The 24,122-nt window shown below is 42.9% G+C and overlaps 1 pseudogene; it reads left to right on the plus strand.

The window, feature by feature from the left end:
- Nucleotides 1–8,305: 8,305 nt before the first annotated feature.
- Nucleotides 8,306–22,965, plus strand: LOC123396627 (annotated as a pseudogene).
- The last annotated feature ends 1,157 nt before the right edge of the window (nt 22,966–24,122 follow it).

The raw sequence follows: 24,122 nt of genomic DNA on the forward strand, positions 1-24,122 counted from the left end.
TATGCATATAGTATAGATGATACTTTTTCACCTCTCTCTTTTGTGACTTGATGGCATATTCAATATGCTGACCTACACGGCTGCAACGTGTCATGTTGTAGAGTACATTTCCGACCAGGAGTGAGGTCACGATCTACTCTCGGTGATATGCCCTGGAGTCAGATGGACTCGACTACTTTTGAAGCTTCCGCTAGTCTTCGTTTAGTTATCTCATGAGTTGGCCTTCAGCCTCTTTATTGTAATCTTTATTGTAATAAAGTACTCGATATGAGATCCGATTAATAAAGTTGTGTGATTGAACTCTTGATATATAGATTGATGCACTGTGTGTGCACCAGCATGATCTTGGGATGGTACAGAAACACCAGAGACTTGGCCGTTTTCAGGTCGGGTCGCTACAACATCTCCATGTTTATCATATCAACTATATGATTCATGCTCCACCTTTCGGGATCTTGTGTTCCGAGGCCATGGCTGTACATCTTAGGCTCGTTAAGTTTAACCCGAGTGTTCCACGTGTGCAACTGTTTTGCACCCATTGTATGTGAACGTTGAGTCTATCACACTCGATTATAACGTGGTGTCTCGAAACGACGAACTGTCGAAACGGTGCACAGTCGGGGAGAACACAATTTTATATAGAAATTTTAGTGAGGGGTCACCTTATAATGCTACCGTCGTTCTAAGAAAAATAAGGTGCATAAAAGGATTAACATCACAAGCAAATCATAAGTGACATGATATGGCCATGATCTTGTGCTTCTTGATCTCCATCATCATTGCACCGACATGATCTCCATAGTCACCGGCACCGCACCATGATCTCCATCATCGTGCCTCCATCGAGGTTTTCATGCTATCTATGCTATTACTACTAAAGCTACCACCTAGCGATATAGTAAACGCATCTACAAGCACAAACGTTAGTTTAAAGACAACCCTATGGCTCCTGCCGGTTGCTGTAGCATCGACGTGCAAGTCGATATTTAACTATTACAACATGATCATCTCATACATACAATATATGATATCATGTCTTTGGCCATATCACATCACATGCATACCCTGCAAAACAAGTTAGATGTCCTCTAATTTGTTGTTGCAAGTTTTACGTGGCTGCTACGGGTATCTAGTATGATCGCATCTTACTTACGCAAAGCCACAACGGTGATATGCAAATTGCTATTTAACCTTCTCCAAGGATCGCCTTGGTCAAATCCGATACAACTAAATTTGAAGAAACAGACACCCGCCAGTCATCTTTATGCAACAAGTTGCATGTCTGTCGATGAAACCGGTCTCGCGTGAACGTACGGTAAAGTTGGTACGAGCCGCTTCAATCCAACAATGTCATTGAATCAAGAAAAGACTAAGGAGGGCAGCAAATTGAAAATCAACGCCCACAAACTCTTTTGTGTTCTATGCTAGATATCATATATGCATGAACCTAGCTCATGATGCCACTGATGCGGAACATTGCATGGGAAACAAAACTTTTCCTACATGCACGAAGACCTATCATGTTGACGATCATCTGCGAGAGGGAGATCGGATCCACATACCCTTGTAGATCGCTAAGCAAGAAGCATTAAGAAACATGGTTGATGTAGTGGAACGTCTTCGTGATCCAAATCGCCGCCGTCCCACGATCCATCCCGATCTAGCACCGAACGGACGACACCTCCGCGTTCAGCACACATACAGCTCGATGACGATCTCCGCCTTGTTGATCCAGCAAGAGGGACGAAGAGCTAGCTGAATTCTCGGGCAGCACGACGGCATAGCGGTGACGATGGTGGAGCTACTCCGGCAGGGCTTCACCATGCCGTACCGATCTAGCTACAAGGTGTCACGGAGTAGTGGAGGGAGAAAGGGTTGCACAAAGGCTTGAGGTGCAAAAAACCTCTCAAATCTCCGCCATATATAGGAGAACAAGAGGGAGGATGCCTTGCCTCCTACTCCAAGTAGGAGGGTTCGGCCGAGCCCAGGATGAAAGTCTCCTCCTTCAATTCAGTTTGGTGGAGGAGTCGTTTCCTTCTTGTCCACCTCCTTCCTTTTTTTCTTTCTTTTTTCCTTTATTTTTGCTTGAACCGAAATAGCTTTATTGGTCTGGCCTCACCAGTCCACTAAGGGTTGGTGCGCCACCCATGGGCCTATTAGCTCCTATCCCGGGTGGGTGGCCAATTCCGGTAAAACCCCGAAACCCATTCGTCACTCCTTGTACTTTACCGGTAATACCCGAAATCTTTCAGAAAGCCAAATGCAACAATGCTATATGTCAATCTTCGTTTCTGGTCCATTCCGGAGACACTCGTGATGTTCGGGATCTCATCCAGGACTCCGAACAACATTTATTTACCAACATCAATAATTCAACTATGCCGAAAACGTCACTAAACTTTAAGTGTGCACACCCTGTGGGTTCGAGAACTATGCAGACATGACCGAGACACTCTTTGGCCAATATCCAATAGCGGGACCTCGACGTCCGTATTGGATCCTACATATTCTATGAAGATCTTACTGGTTGAACCTCTATGTCAAGGATTCACACAATCCTGTATATCATTCCCTTTGTCCTTCGGTATGTTACTTGCCCGAGATTCGATCGTCGGTATCGCCATACCTATTTCAACCTCATTACCAGCAAGTCGCTTTACTCGTTCCGTAATAGAAGATCCTGTGGCTAACTCTTTAGTCATGTTGCTTGCAAGGTTTGTTTGTGATGTTGTATTACCGAGTGTGCCCCGAGATACCTCTCCGTCACACGGAGTGACAAATCCCAGTCTTGATCCATGCTAACTCAACAGATACCTTCGGAGATGCCTATAGAGTACCTTTATAGTCACCCAGTAACGTTGCGACGTTTGATACAAACAAGGCATTCCTCCGGTGTCAGAGAGTTACATGATCTCATGGTCATAGGAATGTACACTTGACATGCATAAAACAATAGAAACCAAACGACACGATCATATGCTACGTTCATAATTTGGGTCTTGTCCATCACATCATTCTCCTAATGATGTGATCCCGTCATCAAGCGACAACACTTGTCTATGGCTAGGAAACCTTAAACATCCTTGACCAACAGGCTAGTCAACTAGGGGCTCACTAGGGACATTGTTTTGTCTATATATCCACACATGCATTTATGTTTCCATTCAATACAATTATAGCATGGATAATATACGATTATCTTGAAATAGGAAATATAATAATAACTATTTTATTATTGCCTCTAGTGCATATTTCCAACACAACTATCCCCAGATGCCCAATGATTTCATTAAAAATGAACATATCATTCATTTCTTCATATGGAAGATTTCTGTTATCATGAGATCTGATAAAATTAAAGTCCCGCATTAACAGCCAATTCTCCTCAAAAGCAATTTGCAGATTAAGCAACCAATTAACAAAGTTGTATCTTAATTCTCCTTGAGAGGGTCCATAAACATTAACTAGGGACCAAACATCTGCACTCATTTTGGAAGATAATTTAATGACCATTCCAAATGATTGTAATTCAATTAAGTCCCCATGAAGAACTGCAGAATTCCAAACAACCAAAAGACCACCAGAGGCACCTTGTGAAAGGGCAAAAGCAATATTATCAAACTGCTTTGGCAGAAAGACCGAATCTCATTAAGCGTATAAGATGCACATTTTGTTTCTTGGAAACAAGCCACCGCACATTGACTCTCCTCCATTTTTTGCCGAACCGCACTCTGCCTAGCTGGTGAATTCAAACCTCTGACATTCTAGTAGAGAATGTTCCAATTTTTATGGTAGTTACTAACCATTAATAACCATAGAGAATAACATCCATTGGTAGGTTACGTAGCAACTAGCTAAACACACACGCACATTAAAGGATAACATGTCTTGTCACAGTACTGATACACGGACTTACAACACACCAAAATAAAACGTAAGTCTTGGCAACAGAAACAAAGCGTACAGGTAACGACAAACTTATGGGCGAGCCAAACCCAATGAGTGGAGATGATACTAATCATCAGAAACTGCATCCTGCTTCGTCTTAGGGGCAGCCATAAGCTGCTCCATGGAAATCTTGTCACCTTTAATTCCAAGCTCCTCGCCAATCACTTGGAGTGTCTTGATTGGTGTGGGTGGGGGGACATCAGCTTCCTCCGGATTCTTCTTTGGTGTGATTGGATCATTGATAGGATTACAATGCGGCTTCTTCTTCTTTGGCTGTGAGACTAACTCGAAGAACACGGGTTTAAAGCCATCCCGCTGAACTGAACCCCTAGTGCATCTGCGAACTTGAGATTCAGCCATTGGGGTTGGAGCCTTGGAGCTGCGTCGCTTGGCGGGAGAGGCCAAAAAACATGGTGTGACCCTTACAACGACATCCTCCCCAAGGTTGATCTCTAATAGAGTATCCTCCACGGGCTAGGAATAGGCAACTGCAGAATCCTCCAATTGAGGCAACAAGGTCCTTGCAATGGTCTGAGCAAACCAAGTTGAACAGGCCTCTCTCCATTGGATCCGAGGGAGAGTCTGAACATCATCAAAAGCAAGAGCCTAGGTCCTTTTGGATAGAATGATAGGAGACAAGGGTTTAACTGACAGGGGTTTCGAAACTTATAAAAACATCTCTCCCTGTAGCAACGTATGGAAAGTCCTCCTCCAAGCAAGTTCAGGTGGCAAAGGGGGACCATAAACCAATCTGACTGCTCCCACAAAAACTTGATGTTCATTGATCACTGGTGGCTGGTATGGAACAATGACCAACTATTGCTCCGGTTGTTCTTGCTTATGCTGAACTTGTTGAGGCTCCTGGACAACTTGCTGGTACTGATGGTTGATGTCATTGACAGAAACTGAACCAAAGGGTTGATCAATCACAAAAGATCCTTGATGTTGTACTGGCTGATCCTCTTCCTGCTGCTATTGCGGTTCATCTTCACCCCAATTCCCATGGACCCAATTATCATGATCAACCTGATGATCCATAGGGGTGGAACTAGAGGAAGATCATTCCATCCCAAAGCTGGGTCAGGAGGGAGCACAAAATTGTGATGCTCAGGAAATGGCTCATCAGGCAAAGGGTGTGGATTGCCATTGATTGGGATTGGGTCCTCATCTTCAGGAATCTGATCTGGCAAGTCTGCACCCAAGATATTGCAGGGAACTGTCTAGGAAACCCTTGCTCCTCCTCTGTTCGCATAATCGCTGAAAACTACATCCCAAGGAACAAGGATATCCCGAGGGAAAGACGCAAAAACAAGGCTCATGGCTAGGTAAGGGTCGCCATTGACCTAATAGTGGAACTTGCCAAAAGTAGTAACCGCGGCACACGGATGTTCAATCATGCGCAAATCCAAAGGGACTCCTAAAAACATTAAGCAGCTATCACAAAAACCCCGAGCCCCAGTGTATCCCATTCCCTCATCGTGCTTCATGAACCGAAAAAATCTGTCATCCCACATAGCTATAGGAGGGAATTGAAACAAATGAAAACGAACTCCAGCATCCCTCAATCTAAACAGTCCCACTCCTGAAATCCATGGCTGGACTGAGAACACTTGAACACCTCTCTGCTCAAGCAAGTCCACAACAGCTTCCCTCAAAAATCCAATGTCTTTAGGTTTAGGAAGCGACATTACCTCAACAATGATGAATTCCTCATGATGCCGTTGGACGCCAGATGGAAGCGTGACGAAAGTTCGAGGAAGACAGTGTTCGCGAGCATCAATAATCTGATGACTTGCCAGAAGAAATCGCTGGGGGTTGAGCCTGAAGTTTGTCGTTGGCTCTGTAGGTTTTTCTGACGAAGGATGAGGGGGGGGGGGTAACCAGCAGAGGGTAGGATGGAGGGTTTGGCTGGATGATGGGATTGGACGAAGAAGTATCATGACGGAAGCATGAAGCATCGCGGAGTTGCCTAGTTGGACTTAAAGTGGTGGGTCCCACAAAATCCGGCACGGTTGGTTTCACCCTCCAAACAAGACCCAAGTCCCTAGCCCATGCCGCACAATCCTGCCTATGGTGGCCTTCCTTTGAGCATGCAATGCAAACCATAACTGCAGGGCAATTACTCGCCAAATGTCCTTCCTTTGAACAAATCCGACATGTTAGAACTTTGAAGACCATATCAGAAATCATATTATTAAACGAATTCTCAGCTTCCTGGGTGGATGCGATAATTACATCATTTGTAAGGGGTGGTTGGGCCGATTCCGAAATCCCCAGCCCATCACTAAGCCCAGATATCGTCCGTAGATTTTAAAATCCCTCATTCATGTCGAGGATATCGGGGGTGGAAGGTGCCATCAACTCCGCACCTACCAAATTTGAAGATGTGGAGGGCATCATCTTCGAGGTACACACCAGAGAATTGTGCAACACCGGCGAAGACATCAGTAGCGAAGACATCAGTGCAGGAGGAGAGATCACCGGAGAAGAGACCAATCCAAATACAACATGCACTCGAGAGAATGTCCAATTGAGATCAGGAGCTAAAGAGGGACGGATGATCACATGTTCATGCTCAGAGAAAGAATACCTAGCATCCTTTGACAAAACATCAATATCACTCTGAAACACCACATATCGATAACAATGATAGATAGGATAATTTTGAATGGTAACAAACGATAAGAGCTTCTTCACAGAGTCCACCTTTTTAAAGGATGAATTAACAGGAGCTTGATTCATAGCCAATAACCCAGAGATGCACGACGCTTAGAAGGACTAATCAATATCCATTCAGCATAACATTCCTTTTTCCAAGTGCGGAATTCTTTTGACCCAATTCGGACCTCCATTCCCCCATAGATGAAAGAAACATTTGAACACCAAACAAGAATAGGATCGAAGCTTAACAATCAGAAATTCAACCTGATTGGAGGAAACATTAAAAGAGAAGACTTTATCTTGCACCTGTAACACACCTAGATCAATGGCCGAACCTCCAATGCCAGATTCAATGGCAGCTGCCACATAATGTTTAGTCAATCTAAAAGTGTGCCGGCTAAAGGCAAAGGGTAGATCAATAGATCTCCTTAGCAAAAACCAGCCCCTTGGAGAAATCCAAGCAAAGGGTAGATCCAGCAAGAGATCTGTGACATCCCTAGCTTCCATTCAGTGTTTTGCAAGATTGTGCTGATGTTTTTATTCTTGCATTAAAAATGAAAATAGGAATCAAAGAAAAACCCTAGCACTTCTATATTCAACTCAATCAAATGAAGCAAAAGTTCAATGAACCCAAAATGGCCTTCCTAAAAGCCAACCCTTTTGGATAAATATTGGAAACAATATTTCAGGGGTGGATATTATTTTTTAAAATTATTTTGGAATTTCATTTATCTCACAAAAGCCACTGCTATTATCCAAATAGGTGGTTTTAAATATTTCAGAATATCATAAAATGTTGAAATAATTATGTGGGCTTGGAAATAATTCAAATACCACTCACAACTATTTTCACTATTTATAGAAAAAGTTTGGAGCCAAAATAAAATAAAACAAATGCCAGAAAGGTTTAGCAGAAAACAGAAATGAAAAAAATAGGAAAACCTTACCTGTCGCTCACCTTGGCCCAACCCAGCTCCTCTCCTGTCGTCTTCCTCCTCGACAGTAGGCAGCAGGAGGTGGCCGCCGCTTCCTCCGGCGAGGCCACGCACCTGGGTGCCTGCCTGGCCGCCCTGTCATGCTCGCGAGGAAGATAACCTCCCCCGCAACCCATTCCAGGCGTTTCCCCCTCGCCATTCGGTCTCCTGCCCTCTCTCCTCTCAGCCGCCATTGGAGCCGAGCTCGACCTCGAGCTCGCCGTCGTCTCCCACGACATCAAGCCTCCCCCAGTGCATCAACCTCTCCACCTCGTCGAGTTCGTCGTCCATGCCAACGAAATCAAGCCCCCGAGCCTTGCATTGCCCCATCGATGTCATCTTCATCCTCGGATCGCTGACGTCACCGCCATCGTTCTCCCTCTCCAGGCAATCCCCAAGCCCGCTCTCGACGCCTCTACAACCCCCGTGAGCTCAGGGTGTCTTTCCCCCTCTTTTTCCCCTCGATCCCGAGCTCTAAGCCTCGATTTCATCGGAGCCCGACAAGATCCGCCGCGGAAGCTCGTCGCCGGTGACCCTCCGATGATCGGTTGGTCATTCTGAGGCCACCATCGGGTCCAGCTTGTCAAGTAGGACGGGTATATGCTTAGCCATAGTCGTAGTGCGCTCTGTTTCGATGACCTCGACGTTGCCCGAGTTCCGGCAGCCGCCGAGCTCGTCGCCGGCGTTGACTCCAGCCATTTCAAGCCCCAAGACTTGCAAAAATGAACTCGCAGGCGAAGGGTCGTTCCTCTGGTGCCTTCCGCCATTTGTTTGGTCTCCGGAGGAGCATTTCTGATGCCCTCCGCCGTCCCTGGAGCCACCGGCGGCTCATCGCTAGTGGGTTTGACCCCCAGCGCCGGTGGGTTGACTCCCAGAGTCTGTGACAAGTGGGGCCAGCCCCTGGTTAATTAGGACTTACCTAATCGGAATTAAAGAAAATATTCAATACTAAACAGTCACTAACATGTGGGCCAGCCACTACTGATTAGCTAGTTAACTTAAAGTTTAACTAAAAACTAACCAGAGTCACTGACCAGTGGGTCCCATTGGTCAGGTTTGACTTTCAACGGCGAGATTGACCTGCTGATGTCATGCTTGTGCAATAGTTCTATTTTTGATGTAAAACAATTCCAGAATAAGTTCAAAACTTTGAAAATTCATAGAAAATTAAATATAAATCCAAATCTAACAAATAACATATGTAAAATGATTGGAAAAATTCAATGAACACAATGATGCTATTTTCGTGCATGACAAACAAAGTTATGAGATAGCATTAGGTCAAATCAATTAAACGAATTTGATAAATATCTTACTTCAAATAATATTTGAATTTTGAAATAAAATCAGGATCATTCTATGGTGCTGTTAGTCACATTAAACCATACTACATTTCATTTCATGCCTGATCATGCATCATATCGTTGCATTTGAATGATACTAATTGTCGCTATTATTTCGGTAGGCTCTGCCCCTCCGGATACGTCTAAATATCCTACTGGCGGATTTAATCCTTCTGCTGAGCAACAAGGCAAGCACCATTTCTTATCATCCCGATATAATCCCATGTTCTACTCCTGCTCTCATTTGTTGCATTAGGACAAAATATTTCGAATGCTTTACTTCGGTAGATTGAACCTATTCCTTTGCATGACCTGTCATTGTCATAGTAAATAGCTAAACCTTGCAACCTAGCATACCTAGTAGTTGCTTGAGCCATGTTGTGTCTGTTTCATCTGGGTGATGAACAGGAATGGATGAATGTGTTCTAGTGACAAAGAATAAGTGTGGAACCTGATTTGGTAAAGGTATCGATGAAAGGCTATGTAGGAGTACATGGCGGGTTTTTTCATTGGAACCGTCCTTAGGAACTGAGTTTCGTGTATGTAATCCAAGACTAGTTACTACCACATGTTGGGCCCTAAAATATGACCCCGCTCGACTTATTAATCGCCTAGTACTCGTCCAGGAGTTGCAAGTAGTTTCTGGTGTTTATAGTCATGCTGGAGGCCATGCGTAGTGTTGACCTTAGAGGTTGGCTGTGACACGGTAGGCAGTGGCACGGTGTACCAAGTGGCACCCGGATGGTTTGCTTGGGAACCCTGCGCACATCGTTTGGGGCCGTAGCAGAAACCTCAGCTGGACTTCCGTGTGGGTTCACTCTCAAATGGGCGATAAACCTGGACCAGGTATTAGCGTGGTTAACGGTCGTGGCCGACTCCCACGCTGGGCTTCCGCTTGAAGGTTTCCGAGGTGCATGACGTGCACACGGTGATAAGTGGAGAGAGCGTGTGTGAAGAAGTACACCCCTGCAGGGTTATGATCTATCCGAATAGCCGTGTCTGCGGATATGGACTACTTGGAGACATATGTTGTTCATAGATAACTTTAATGGCTACTCATAAAAGTATCAAGATAAGTGTGAGTATCACGTATGGCATTTCTGTAGGGTGACGGAAAGGAATCCATGATAGTGTATTGTTGTGGTGGTAGTGGACTCGTGTACGACTTAGCAAAGTTGTTTAAAACTATTTAAAATTGTAGCATAGTCTAGCCAAGAGTCAAAGCTGGCTTGCTGCAAGAAACCCCACAACCCCCCTTTGTTTATACATGTGCATGAGTACATAGATCTGTTCTAAAGTCTTGCTGAGTACCTTTGTACTCATGTTTGTTTAATAAATGTTGTAGAAGATACCCAAGAGCCAACATGTGGGTTCTATCTAGACCTCGATGATGACGAGTAGCTGGTGTCCTAGCTATGACCTGGCCCCTTTCAGAAGGGATATGTAGATAGTCAAGCTTTATGCCTTTTCCTTTCAACTGTCTGTACTCAGACAACTTTAATGCTTCCGCTTGGTTTGTATGACGCTGAGTGTCGGGTCATGTGACCCCTACCTATATGAACTTATTATGCAAGACTCTTCCGAGTCTTCTAAATAAATGTTGTGATGTTGTATGGTTATGTTGTGATGCCATTGTTGTATCTATGCATATCGAATATGTCATGCGTACATGTGATGTACTGTGATATGTATGGGATTCGACACCTAGTCATACGCCCTTAGTAGCTCTCTATATAGAGAAATGCCCCTTTGTGTTTCCACCGAGCCTTGGTAGTTCACTACTACTCCGGACACATTGGTTGACCAACATGTATCCTTCTTAGTTGTTGTGTCTGTCCCTATGGGGAAATGTCAGGCGGTGTAATGGAGTCCTTGTAGCTTGCTACGACTCATCTAGACTCGCTGATGACCGACGCCTACTTTGCTGGGTTATGTATGCCTGTCTCTGTACAGCTGAGCCACTTGAGTTTATGACTAGTTATGTCGACCCGGGTTCTTCGACATTGGAATGCTAGCGACACAAATGCATACGTGAGTCAAAAGGCGCAAACGGTCCCGGCTAAGGTAAGGCAGCAGCCGTGGGGTTAACCGTGCGTGTGACCGCAAAGAGATGCGATGTGTTACACGCTGGATTGCTATGGCTTAGGATCGGGGTCACAACAAGATCCCATTGAAGATGGGTATAGCCGGAATCCCTAGAAGACACCTGATATGATGATCGGAGAGGCAACCTTAGTTGCATGTCAGATCAGCAGATCGCCGGCAGGGGTTGCGATGGTGGTGGGAGCGTCATCCTTCGTGCTACCCTTAGTACCTCCTGACTTGGTGAACCCTAAGAAAACCTCGTTTTTTTCTCCTCCTCGTCGTTAAGCTTGTCAACTTCTCGCCTAAGGTCCACATTCTCCTTGCGAAGTGTATTGGTGATGATGATTGCTCCCTCCACCAAAATATAGGTTTTACTGGAAGGAGTCGTGGTAGTGTTTTCCTGCATACGAAGATAAAGGGTAAAATGTGTATTCGAAGGTGTAACCTTGTTTGGCAAGCTTGACTGTTTGAATTCCACGTGCATATCACCTCGTTGAGGCAGAGGCATTTCTTCTTCTTCATCACTCAATGTTCAGTCCTTTTTAAGCGAACCTCCATCCCTTCCTCTGTTGACCACTCATAAGGATTGATATCCCCATAGACATGGGAACTAGCAATGAGATCTGAAACATAAATTTCTCTCTTTGAATATTGCGATGAAATACTGCCTCCAAATCTGCCATGAAAACAGCACAAAAAAATAACACAGGAGAAGCTTGCGATGCAGTGACCAAAACGGAAAGGACTATATATAATGATTTTTTCTAGGTCAGAATACGAGTCCACGAAGAAAATATAGTCCGGGAGGCACACGAGGGCCCCACAAGATATGAGTGCGCACACAGGGGGTGAGCCCGCCCTGTTGGCTTGTGCCTCCCTTGGGGGTCCCCCTGGCTCCTTTTTATTTTTTGATTTTTTCTACTTTTATTTGTCCTTCTGGGGTCAAAACTTGATAATATTAGTTACAACACTAATGGGTGTACGTGAGATATGGTGTTTAATTATTTGCCCATTTACCAGTCTCGGCCTGTTGCCTTCGAAGTTGTTAATCTTTCTAGCCCAGAGCCATAGACCTCCTCGACGACATAAGGGCCTTACCATTTGGAGAGAAGCTTACCTACACAAAAATTGAAACAAGAATTTTAGAAAACAACTAGATCTCCTACATTGAATTACCGTTTTGGATTCTTTTTTCATGCCATCTTATAGATTTTTCTGTAAACAACTTGGCCTTTTCACAGGGTTGTGTCCTCCATTCATATAATGAAGTAATATCAGATAACCTCTTTTCACTGGCAAGTTTAAATCCATAGTTTAGTTCTTTAATTGCACAATAAGCTTTATCTATAACTCAAGAGGTAAATGGCATGCTTTGCCATAGACCATTTTATAAGGGGACATTCCCATGGGATTTTTATAAGCAGTTCTATAAGCCCATAAAGCATCATCAAGTTTGTTAGACCAATACTTTCTAGACCTATTACCATTCTTTTGCAAAATTAATATTATTACTCGATTCCTCAATTCAACTTGACCACTAGAGTGAGGATGATAACGGGATCCAGTTCTATGGTTAACATCATATTTAGCTACAAGTTTACGGAAAGCACCATGAATAAAATGTGAAGGACCATCCTTCATTAAATATATAGGGACCCCAAACCTAGGGAAAATAATATGTTTAAGCATTTTAATAGAGGTATTGTGATCAACACTACTAGTTGGAATAGCTTCTACCCACTTAGTAACGTAATCAGCATCGACTACAATATGTGTATATTCATTAGTAGAAGGAAAAGGTCCCATATAATCAAAGCACCAAACGTCAAATGGTTCAATAGAAACTGAATAATTCATAGGAATTTCCTCACGTCTACCAATGTTACCAAATCTTTGACATTCATCACAAGAGAGGACACACTTAGGAGCATCTTTCAAAAGAGTTGGCCAATAAAAACCAAATTCTAGTACCTTGTGTGCAGTTCTGTTACCAGCATGGTGTCCTTCGTATGCCTCAGAGTGACATTTCTATTGGATTTGTCTCTGTTCATGCTCAAGTACACAACGTCTAATAACAACATCTACTCCTTCTTTATAAAGATGTGGGTCATCCTAGAAGTAATGTCTTAAATCGTAGAAAAACATTTTCTTTTGTTGGTATGTGAAAGTAGGTGGTATATATTTAGCCACAATGTAATTACCATATCTGCATACCAAGGAGTACTATGTGAAGCATTTAGAACAGTGAGTTTCTCACGAGGAAAATTATCGTCAATAGGCACAGGGTTATCAAGACCATTTTCCATCCTAGACAAGTTATCAGCTATAGGGTTTTCAGCTCCCTTCCTATCTACGATATGCAAGTCAAATTCTTGAAGTAAAAGCACCCAACTAATAACTCTAGGCTTTACATCCTTATTTTCCATAAGGCATTTAATAGCAGCATGATCAGTGTGAATAGTAACTTTGGAATCAACAATGTAAGATCTAAACTTATCACATGCAAACACAACTGCTGAAATTTCCTTTTGAGTAGCAGCATAACTTCTTTTGAGCATTGTCTAGTGTTTTACTAGCATAGTGAACAACATTCAATTTTTTGTCAACTCTTTGCCCTAGAACAACACCAACAACATAATCACTAGCATCAAACATAATTTCAAATGGTAGATTACAATCAGGTAATTGTACAATAGATGCAGAAATCAAGGCTTTCTTAATTATTTCAAAGGCTTCTACACAATCGAAATCAAACACAAAAGGAATATCCTTTTGAAGAACATTAGTTTGTGGCCTAGAAATTTTCTAGAAACTGGAATTTTGGACCGAGAAACAAGGAAAAAGGGAGAAAAATCAAGTTGCTCCAAATGACCTGAAACTTCACGAACAATTTTTGTAGAATATATAAGAATTATTGTGCCAAAAATACATTGCTGAGGCCTAGCCACCTCGACATAAGCCAGCACCCCCCTCACGCCACGTCCTAATAGCTTGTAGGGCCCCTGTTGGTCCTCCAATGGCCCTCTTCTCCTATATGGTGTGTTTTACCATAGGAAAAACCAATATATAACTTTCGGGACAAAGCATTGCCGTATCGAGGCGGAAACCTAGGCATAGGCCCTTTTGCTCTATGGCAGAGTTATTTTGCCGGAGGAATTCCTCCCCGTCGAGGGGATATCCATCGTCATCGCCAAAGCTTCCTCCTACATGGGGGGACAATCTTCATCAACATATTCACTAGCACCATCTCATCTCCAACCCTAGTTCATCTCGTGTATTCAATCTTTGTCTCAAAACCCAATATTTGTACCTGTGGGTTGCTAGTTGTTTAATTACATCTTGTAGTTGATGCTAGTTGGATTACTTGGTGGAAGACATAATGTTTAGATCCTTAATCATATTTGTTACAGCTCTTAAGTTGAACATGTTGATGAGGTGTGAGTAGTAAATATTGTTCCTGAGGAAAAGGGGGAAGTCTGGTTATAAGTAATCATATAAAGCTGGCATTCATTCAATATTTTGATGATATGTATGTTGTTACTTCCTTTAGTGGTGTCATGTAAAAGTCGACTACATGACACTTCAGCATGTTATGGGCCTAAAGTAAATCATTATGGAGTAACAAGTGGATGATGGGTTGGGAGAGTGATAGAAGCTTAAACCCCAGTCTATGTCTTGCTTCATAAGGGGGCAAATTTGGATCCTCATGTTTCGTGCTATGGTTAGATTTATCTTAATTATTCTTTCATAGTTGCAGATGCTTGCGAGAGGGGTTAATCATAAGTAGGTTTTTAGTTAAAGTAAGAACAACACCTTAGGACCGGTCCACCCACATATCAAATTATCAAAGTAGCAAACGCGGATCAACTTAATATGATGAACATGACTAGGCAGAAATTCCCATGTGTCCTCGGGAGCACATTCTTAATATAAGAGTATTTTTAGGCATGTACTTTCTTATAAAAAGATTTGGGCTACCTTTATGCACCTATGTTACTATTGCTACTTGTCACTTGTTATGAATTACCTTGCTACAAAACTATCTATCACTGTTATTTACAGCACTTGCAGACAATACCTTGCTGAAAACTGCTTATCGTTTCCTTTTGCTCCTCGTTGGGTTCGACACTCTTACTTATTGAAAAGACTACAATTGATCCCCTATACTCGTGGGTCATCAAGACTCTTTTCTGGCGTCGTTGTCAGGGATTGAAGCACCTTTGGTAAGTGGAAATTGGCAAGGAAACATTTTTGGTACGTGCTGAAATTTACGGTTGCTTGTCACCATGAACGGTCACCCTTTGAGTGGCTTGTTCGGGCCATCTTCGCCTCAAACAAAAGTTGAGGGAATCAACCCTCAACCCGCTGAACCTACTAAAAATATTTATTATTAGATTCTTTCGGGTATGGTAGAGAAACTATTGGCTAATCCTTATAATGGTTCAACTCATCCTGATTATCATTTAATATATGTCGATGAGATTTGTTGATTGTTTAAGCTTTCAAGTATATCCGGAGACCAAGTCAAGAAGAAAGTTTTCCCTTTATCTTTGGAGGGAAAATCATTATTGTGGTATAGGCTATTGGGTGATATTGGATCATGGGATTGGAATCACATGAAACTGGAATTTCATCAGAAGATTTAACCTATGCATTTGATTCATCATGATCGAAATTTTATTTGTAACTACTGGCCGTGTGAAGGAGAAAGCATCGCTCAAGTTTGCGGGAGACTTAAATATATGATGCGCACTTGCCCCAATCATGAGCTCTCAAGGGAATTTATCATACAAATTTTTTATGATCGGCTTTCTCATGATGATCAAACATTGCCTGACGCTTGTGTGGTTGGCTCCGACATGAAGGAGACTATTGAATTCAGATGGAATCTTCTAGAAAAATTAAAATCAATTCTGAAGATTGGGAACTCGGTAGAGGTAAGGCATCAGATATAAAATTGAAGTTTGACTGCGTTAAATATTTCATGGAGACTTCTCCTGTTCATGAGTTCAGCAACAAATATAGCCTTGGTCCAGAGATAGTAGCTACCTTCCGTGACACTTTTGCCATTTAAATTGATCTCCCTAAGGATAAGTGGTTTAAATTCCATCCTCCTAGTGAAAAACTACAACATGAACTTGTTGAAATAAAGAAGGAATAAACATTAGTAAACCATATAGATCCATTTCTTCCTACTACTTATATTAAGAAATCCCCTTTTCCTGTTGAGATTAGAGATCGTGCTAGGGCTGCAAAAGTTGTTAATAAAAGTCATGTTAGGACACCTAAATTTTCTCAGAAAATTAATGTTGAGCCCAAGGTTGCCATGGTTAAAGATCTCTTAGCTGATAACATTGATGGGCAAGTTATTTACTTTTGTGATAAAGCTGCTCGATTTGGAAAGCCTCTTAGAAATAAATAAGACGAACTTGATTAGAATAAACCACACGTAAGCACACATGTTATCTCAGTTAAGATCGACGAACACTGTTATTATGGCCTCTGTGATCTAGGTGCTAGCGTTAATGTTATACCTTTTACTTTATGTAAAGAAATTATGCATGATATAGCACATGTTTCGATTGAAGAAATACATGTTACCATTAAACTTGCAAACGAGATACTATATCGCCACTTGGGATTGTTAGAGATGTTGAAGTATTGTGTGGAAATGACAAATATCCCACAAATTTCTTAGTACTTGGTTTAGAACAAGATAACTTTTGTCCCATAATATTTGTTAGAACTTACTTGAATAATGTTAATGCTGAAATTAATTATGCTACCGACAACGTTAAAGTTACCTTCGGCGATTGATAACCCATGAGTATATGGTATCGCAATAGTTCTCGGGGGTAGACTATTCAACCCAAATTTATAGATTCGACACAAGAGGAGCCAAGGAATATTTTCATCTATTAGCAGCTCAGTTGTCAATTCAACCACACTTGGAGATTAGGATTTGTAGGAGAGTGATTAGTAGCATAGTAATATGGTAGTTTTGATAGCAGTGGTAACAATATCAATAGTAACGGTAACAGGGATAGCAGTTTTGCAGCAGTTGTAAGAGCAGTAGCAACAGTAGTAACTTAGCAAGAACAATATGTGGATAACTTGTAGGCACTGGATCGGAGATATTGTTGGATAATATTCATCATGTATCAGTCATAACATAGGACCACACAGAACTAGCTCCCTTTCATTGATATAAGGTAAGACTGTATTCGGCAAATAGTCATACGTGCAAATGACATCTTTTGTCCTACTCTCACGTGGCAGCGGGGTCCATAAGGAAACTAAGGGATATTAAGGCCTCCTTTAAATAGAGAACCGGAACAAAGCTTTAAGACATAGTGAATACATGGACTCCTCATACTGCGTTAATCATCGGAAAGAATCCCAACGATTGTCAGCTTGGGGTATGTGGATACTAACACATAGTAGGTGCATATAACTTGCAAGGTCAGATCAAGAACATAGATATAATGGTGAAAACATAAACGGTTCGGATCTGAAGTCATGGCACTCGGGCTCTAGTGACAAGCATTAAGCATGGCAAAGTCATAGCATCATCAATCTCCGAACATAGTGGATGCTATGGATCAACCCTAACAAAACTAACTCGATTACATGATGAATCTCATCCAACTGTTCATCGACCAGAAAGCCTACAAAGGGATTATTCACTCCCTGTGGAGAGCATCATGCAATTGTTAATGAAGAAGGGTTGGTGATGACCAAGACCGAATTTTCCCCTCTCTTGAGGTACGAACGAACTCCAGATTTGGCCTCCCAATGAAGAACGGGAGGTGGCGATGGCTTCGTATCGTGAAACGCGATGAAACTTCCTCTCTTAGTTTTTTATTCGAAAATAGGATTTAATAGCGTTGGAATTAAGGTCAGTGGAGCCCCATGGGCCCCACTAGAAATCACGCCGCGCGGGAGGGGAAGGGGGGCTGGCGAGCCATGGTGCCTGGTGGGCGCCTGGGGCCTCCCCTGTGGTGTGTCTTGGTTCCACTATTTTTCTTTTATTTCGTAAAAATCTCCAAAGGGTTTTGTTCCATTCCGAGAACTTCTATTTCTGCACAAAAACAACACCATGGTAGTTCTGCTGAAAACAGCGTCAGTCCGGGTAGTTTTATTCAAATCATGCAAATTAGAGTCCAAAACAAGAGCAAAAGTGTTAGGAAAAGTAGATACAATGGAGCCATATCAACTCCCCCAAGCTTGACCCATTCCTTGCCCTCAAGCAATTCAGTTGACAAACTGAAAGTGATAAAGAAAAACTTTTACGAACCCTTTTCTTCTTGTTTACATATACATGCTTAGAGAGCACCTAGGTTTTCATGATAAATCATGACTAATCATGTTGGCAATAACCGTTAGAAACTATATTAGCTCATATCAATGGCATAATCAACTAGAGAGAAATAATAAGATAACTCAAACACCAGTACTTTGTTAAAACAAGCATGATATAATATGACACCAATGGTATCTCGCTAGCCCTTTTTGTGTCACACCCTGTTTTCACCTCACTTTCACTGTTGTTTCAAAATCCGAGTTTATTAAAACTTTTCAAAAAACAATGTTGTGAGTGCCATGGTAGTCATTGTATACTTGTATGCTTGATTGAGTGGTGTCAAAAACCATATTTTTCATAATATAAATATTCCCAAAATTCTTTTCTTATTTTTGACTATTTTAAAACCTTGCTTTGGGTTGCACTACAAGTCCTTGATGACGAGGGAGTACTCTTACCCAAAGATGGTGATCTGGTTCTAAAACTATTTTAACTCTCCAAAACCATAAAATAATTATTTAATAAATTATTTTCCTATTTTATATGCATGTCCATTTCTGAGGCCAGAAATGATAATCCTATATGGAAAATTACTTTTCTGCCTTAGAAAATCTAAGAAAATTTGGAGATACTCAGAGGACAGATATTTTCCATAAATAAGATTTTCAACCCCTATTTATATTCAAAATATTTGAGCAAAACCTTGAAAACCTATTTTTTCTATTTTGACCGTTTGGAATATTTCCAATAAAATCCCATAAAATTCCAGCAAGCTTCCCAAGCTATATTTAGTGGCCACACCAAGTTTAACCTCATTCCAAGGTGATTTGATTCACTAAATAATCCTAAAACCACTACTGGAATCTGCTAGTTTGCCGACAGCTTTAAGCTTTGCCGTCAGCAATTTCACGGGGCTGACGGCAAAGAGACTTTGCCCTCAGCCAAAATAAAAGTTGACGGCATAGGAGGGGCTGACGGCAAATAAAATCTGTGTCGTCCGCTTTATCTAAGCCGGTAGCCAACTGACGGCAAAGGGCAAAAAAGCTGTCGGCATAGAAAGGCTGACGGCATAGGGGCTAACACAGTCGCCGCCTCGACCAGAAAAAAGAAACGGGGGCTCTCTTTGCCGACAGCTAGCTGAGGGCAAAGACTAACGGCTGTCTTTGCCGACAGCTGGCTGAGGGCAAAGAAAAAGAAAACTGCCTTATCCCCCGTGCCTACCTCTTCTCTCTCCCACCCTCCCACGCATACTGCTCTCCCCCGCACTTCGCCGCCCCGCCCGCGCCGCCCCTCTCCCGCCCCGCGCCGCCCTGCGCCGCCCCCTCCGGCTCGGGCCCTCGCCGCTCCGCCCGGACGCGTGGCCGCCGCAAGCCGCCGGACGACGAGGCGCCGCCCGCCCCGGCCCCCGCCGCCCCCCCCCCCCCCCCCCCCCCCGCCCGACGCCGCCGGAGTCCCCTCCTCCTCCTCCGCCGCCCCCCCCCCCCCCCCCCCGCTTGACGCCGCCGGAGTCCCCTCCTCCTCCTCCGGCTCGGGCCCCCCCCGCCCCCCCCGCCGCCAGCCGCCGGACGACGAGGCGCCGCCCGCCCCGGCCCCCGCCGCCCCCCCGCCCGACGCGCGGGTCCTCTCCCTCCCGCCGGTCCGTCCGCGCCAGCTGCTGTTTTAGTTTTTTGAATTTCAGTGTTAGGAGACTTTGTATTCTTCTTCTAATTTCTTTTGTGAAGCGGAAACCCCTTTCTCTTCAGAAATAAATAAAAAATGCCACCATTAATTTTGTGTTCTTTACCGAGGAGCAGCACTACTGCAATTACATTGCGCTTCTTAAAATTTGTATAAGAAAAGATAATTGCTTGGAACTCCCAAATCAGGGAAGGAACCTGGAAAATAATTTCTTGGCTTAAGAAATTCTGAGTACATTTTGCCAATACTATTCTAAATTTTACCTCAGTGATGTAAGTGTTAGGAAGATAAAATCTAGTCTAGGCTGTAAATGTTAGGCAGTATAAACATTTTTTTATTATAATTTTAACTTCAAATCAATATAATGTTCCAGAGGGCTGGACATCTGGTGTATTATGGGCACCAATGTAGTTCCAATTGCAAAATCCTTGCATGGCAAGTTCTACACTAGGAATTGCTATATCATACTCCATGTAAGTCCTTCTCCAGGGTAGGCTGCTTCAGCTGTAAAATCGTACTGTACATTTTATTAGCCTATTTACATCACTGAGTAATTTCAAATGTTGTACAATGTGTCAGATAGCTGAAGTCAAGAGCAGAACTCGAGGGCATAATGTGCATTACTGGATAGGGGAGGAGGCCACAGAGGTGTGGTGTGTGTGTGTTACGACCACATCATTTAATTGGGCTCTCTTGTCACTCTTTTCTTAACTTATGACTTACTTTGTGTCCTGCTGTCCATCCTGCATTGTGGTGACCTAGGAAGATTGTTTGATGGCCTCTGACAAGGCCGTCGAGTTGGATGCGGCGCTGGGCTCTCACGCGATCCAGTACAGGGAAACACAAGGCGAAGAATCCGACAAGTTCTTGTCATACTTCAGACCATGCATCATCCCTGTACAAGGTAGCTTCTCTTCGCACTGGAGAAGATCTGGGGATGAATGTGACGGGACCATGATGTTTCGGTACGAAGGAGAGCATGTAGCTCGTCTAAGAGAAGTAAAAAGTTCCAGATCAAAGAATTTCCAGCATATCTCAGTGAGTCAATGTAAGACTACCAACGACTGACAATTCTGGTGATGTGTGTAGGTTAAATTTTCGCGGTCCTCTCTGGATCATAAGGCGGCATTTATAGTGGACACGCCATCGAAGATTTTCCTTTTCAGTGGTTGTAATTATTGTGTACAAACAAGGGCTATGGCACTAGATGTCATAAAGCATCTGAGAGAAACCCAACACTGTGGCAGATGTGACATCGGGATAATAGGTAGTGTTGAATGAAATTATATCTTCCATTAGCAAGGATAGAATATGGTAAGATTTTTATTTTTGTTTATTACTGATTGTAGAGGATGGAAAGCTTGCTGGTGATTCAGATGCTGGTGAGTTTTGGAACCTCTTTGGAGGCTATGCGCCTATTCCTCGTGATGTACCAGATGCAGACAATGGGGAACCGATGGCTACCTCACCCAAGAAACTTTTTTGGTGACTACCCCCAGCTTAATTCAGACTCCATTTGTAACCTTGAGTTAGTATGTAAAACTATATTTGTACACTTTCCTGTATGTAGGATTAACGAGAGAAACCTTGTTCCCATGGAGGCACATTTTTTAGAAAGAGAAATGCTGAAGTCCGACAGAAGTTACATACTGGACTGTGGAGCTGAAATATTCTTGTGGATAGGGATGACAACACTAGTTTCAAAGAGGAAGACATCTGCTACAGCATTAGAGGTACGCATAAGGATACCTGATTATTTTCCTTTTTTCTATAATTGCATATCTGCTAGTTATTTTGTAGGCTAACTTGGTACGGAAGTTCCTACCGAAACCACAATTGTTTTCTTAATATGCTCATATGCAGATATTTGTTATCGTCAGAAAAAATATAGTTCAGATGGTTTATAAAAATACAAGTAACAAATGAGGAGGTGCTAACATGCTTGATTAGTGGTATCTACTTTAGTCTTTCCATAAGCTTGAAACAAAGCCATATTGTTGTAGGAATATGTACACTTACAAGGCAGATCATCAATTGGTCATACTGTTATAATGACCAAAGGTCATGAAGTTGCCGACTTTAAGCTGCATTTTCAGCACTGGCCTAAGAATGGTGTACAGAAGTTGTACGAGGCAGGGCGGGAGAAAGTGGCAGGTGTGAGGACCATACTATTCTGTATCTATTGGTTCCATTAAATTTGTGAATATCATGGCAAGGTCTAATGCACAATCATGTTGCAGCAATTTTCAAGCATCAGGGCTATGATGTTGCAGAAATTCCAGATGATAAACCTCGGTAGCTCATCAGTAGTAATGGTAGTTTGAAGGTAAAATTCATTGCCTAGATGTGATGCATGCATGAATCTATCTTTTAACAAAATAAGATATACCACAGGTTTGGCTGGTGGACCGTGGTTGTGTAACCCTCCTTTGCACCGAGGAACAGGAGCAACTTTACAACGGAGATTGCTATATCATACAGTACAGCTATGCTGAGGATGGAAAAGATTATCAGCTATGCCTTGCTTGGTTTGGACAAGATAGTGTACAAGTTTACTCTTTGCTAGTCTTGAGTAAATCAAGGCACTCTTTCATATTTTCCCTTGCTAAGGAACACTTCCACCAATCAGAAATTAAAGCCATTATAAACATAGCGATCATGGTTTACGAGTCGCGACTCATGCGAGTCGCTCTGGGGTAGTGACTCGGAAAAAGTTGAGCCTGCAGTTGCGACTAGTCATGACTCGCGCCTTGAATCGACACTAAGTTGAGTCGACATTTTTTTGCGACTCATCGATTAGTTGTGCGACTCGAAATCCATGACAGTGATTGGTTCTGTTTATTCATGCGTGTAGCATGTTGTCAGTAGTTTGCATGTTACTTAAATTAGTTTGTGAATTTGGCTGCACGAAGATAGAGTTGCCACAGTTTCTTGCCCCCCTGTCAATAGAAAGGCATTTTTTATTTATTTCTGAATAGAAATTTCTGGATCAGCTTGGATCAGCATTTGAATATGAGACTTTGTATTCTTCTTCTAATTGCTTAGCTTAATTCAGATAACTTCTTTCTTATTGTATTCTTCTTCTAAATTCTTTCTCATTATGCAGATTTTGATAAAGCAGCATGGCATATGGATGGATGCTCGAGACTTTGTAATGCACTTGTGTAGTCCTAGATGAACTTTGTAATGCAATTGTATTTGTGGATGCACTTGTGATGCTTTGTAATACTTTGTGATCTTGTTTGCACTTTAATGACATATATTCGTGTTGTTTGCACTTGTGTTGTGTTGTTTGCACTTTGTGATGCACTTGTGGTGCTGTTTAGGGGCAGATTCAATATATATATGTTGATGTTTGTATCTATGTTTTGCAAATGCAGGGAATTAACAGAAAACAAATATGAAAAAAAGCAGAGAGGGTCTTTGCCTACAGGTCACTGACGGCAAAGGCTTTGCCATCGGCGGACTGACGGCAAAGAAGACACGTGGCGGCAGCCTGTGTATCCTGGCAATACCAAATTCTCGGCTTTGCCATTAGCTGGGCTCCAGCTGTCGGCAAAGAGGCGGCCAAGGCCCAGGGGTTTCGTCTTTGCCGTCAGCTCCGCTACGGCTGTGGGCAAAGAGGGGACCTAGGGGGCCTAGGGGTTTCGGCTTTGCCTTCAGCTTTGCTACGGCTGTGGGCAAAGAGGATACGCTTTGCTGTCAGCTTTGCTACGGCTGTGGGCAAAGCCTGCCGTTAACCTTCTAACGGAGCTCGGCCTGCGCCGTTGCCGCCACTGCTCTTTGCCGTCAGCCCGTGCCACAAAGCTGATGGAAAAGTCTTTGCCGTCGGTGGAGCTCCGGCTGTCGGCAAAGAAGGTGATTGCCGATAAAATCTTGGCCGGTACCTTTGCCGACAGCTCACTGACGGCAAAGCCTTTGCCATCAGTTAAACTGTCCTTTGCCGTCAGCTCTAGCTGTCGGCAAACCAGCAGATTCCAGTAGTGAACCCTTTGTGTCCAGAACCAAGTTGAAACATCTCTACATTGCAAAATTTATCCAAATGGGTTGGAACTTTGGAAGATTGTTTAACACCCCAAATGAGGAGTCTCTCCAAAAAATGGGATTTGCACGAGGTAATCTACCCACATT

This window comes from Hordeum vulgare, chromosome 5H (assembly GCF_904849725.1).
Source record: "Hordeum vulgare subsp. vulgare chromosome 5H, MorexV3_pseudomolecules_assembly, whole genome shotgun sequence".
Taxonomy (NCBI): domain Eukaryota; kingdom Viridiplantae; phylum Streptophyta; class Magnoliopsida; order Poales; family Poaceae; genus Hordeum; species Hordeum vulgare.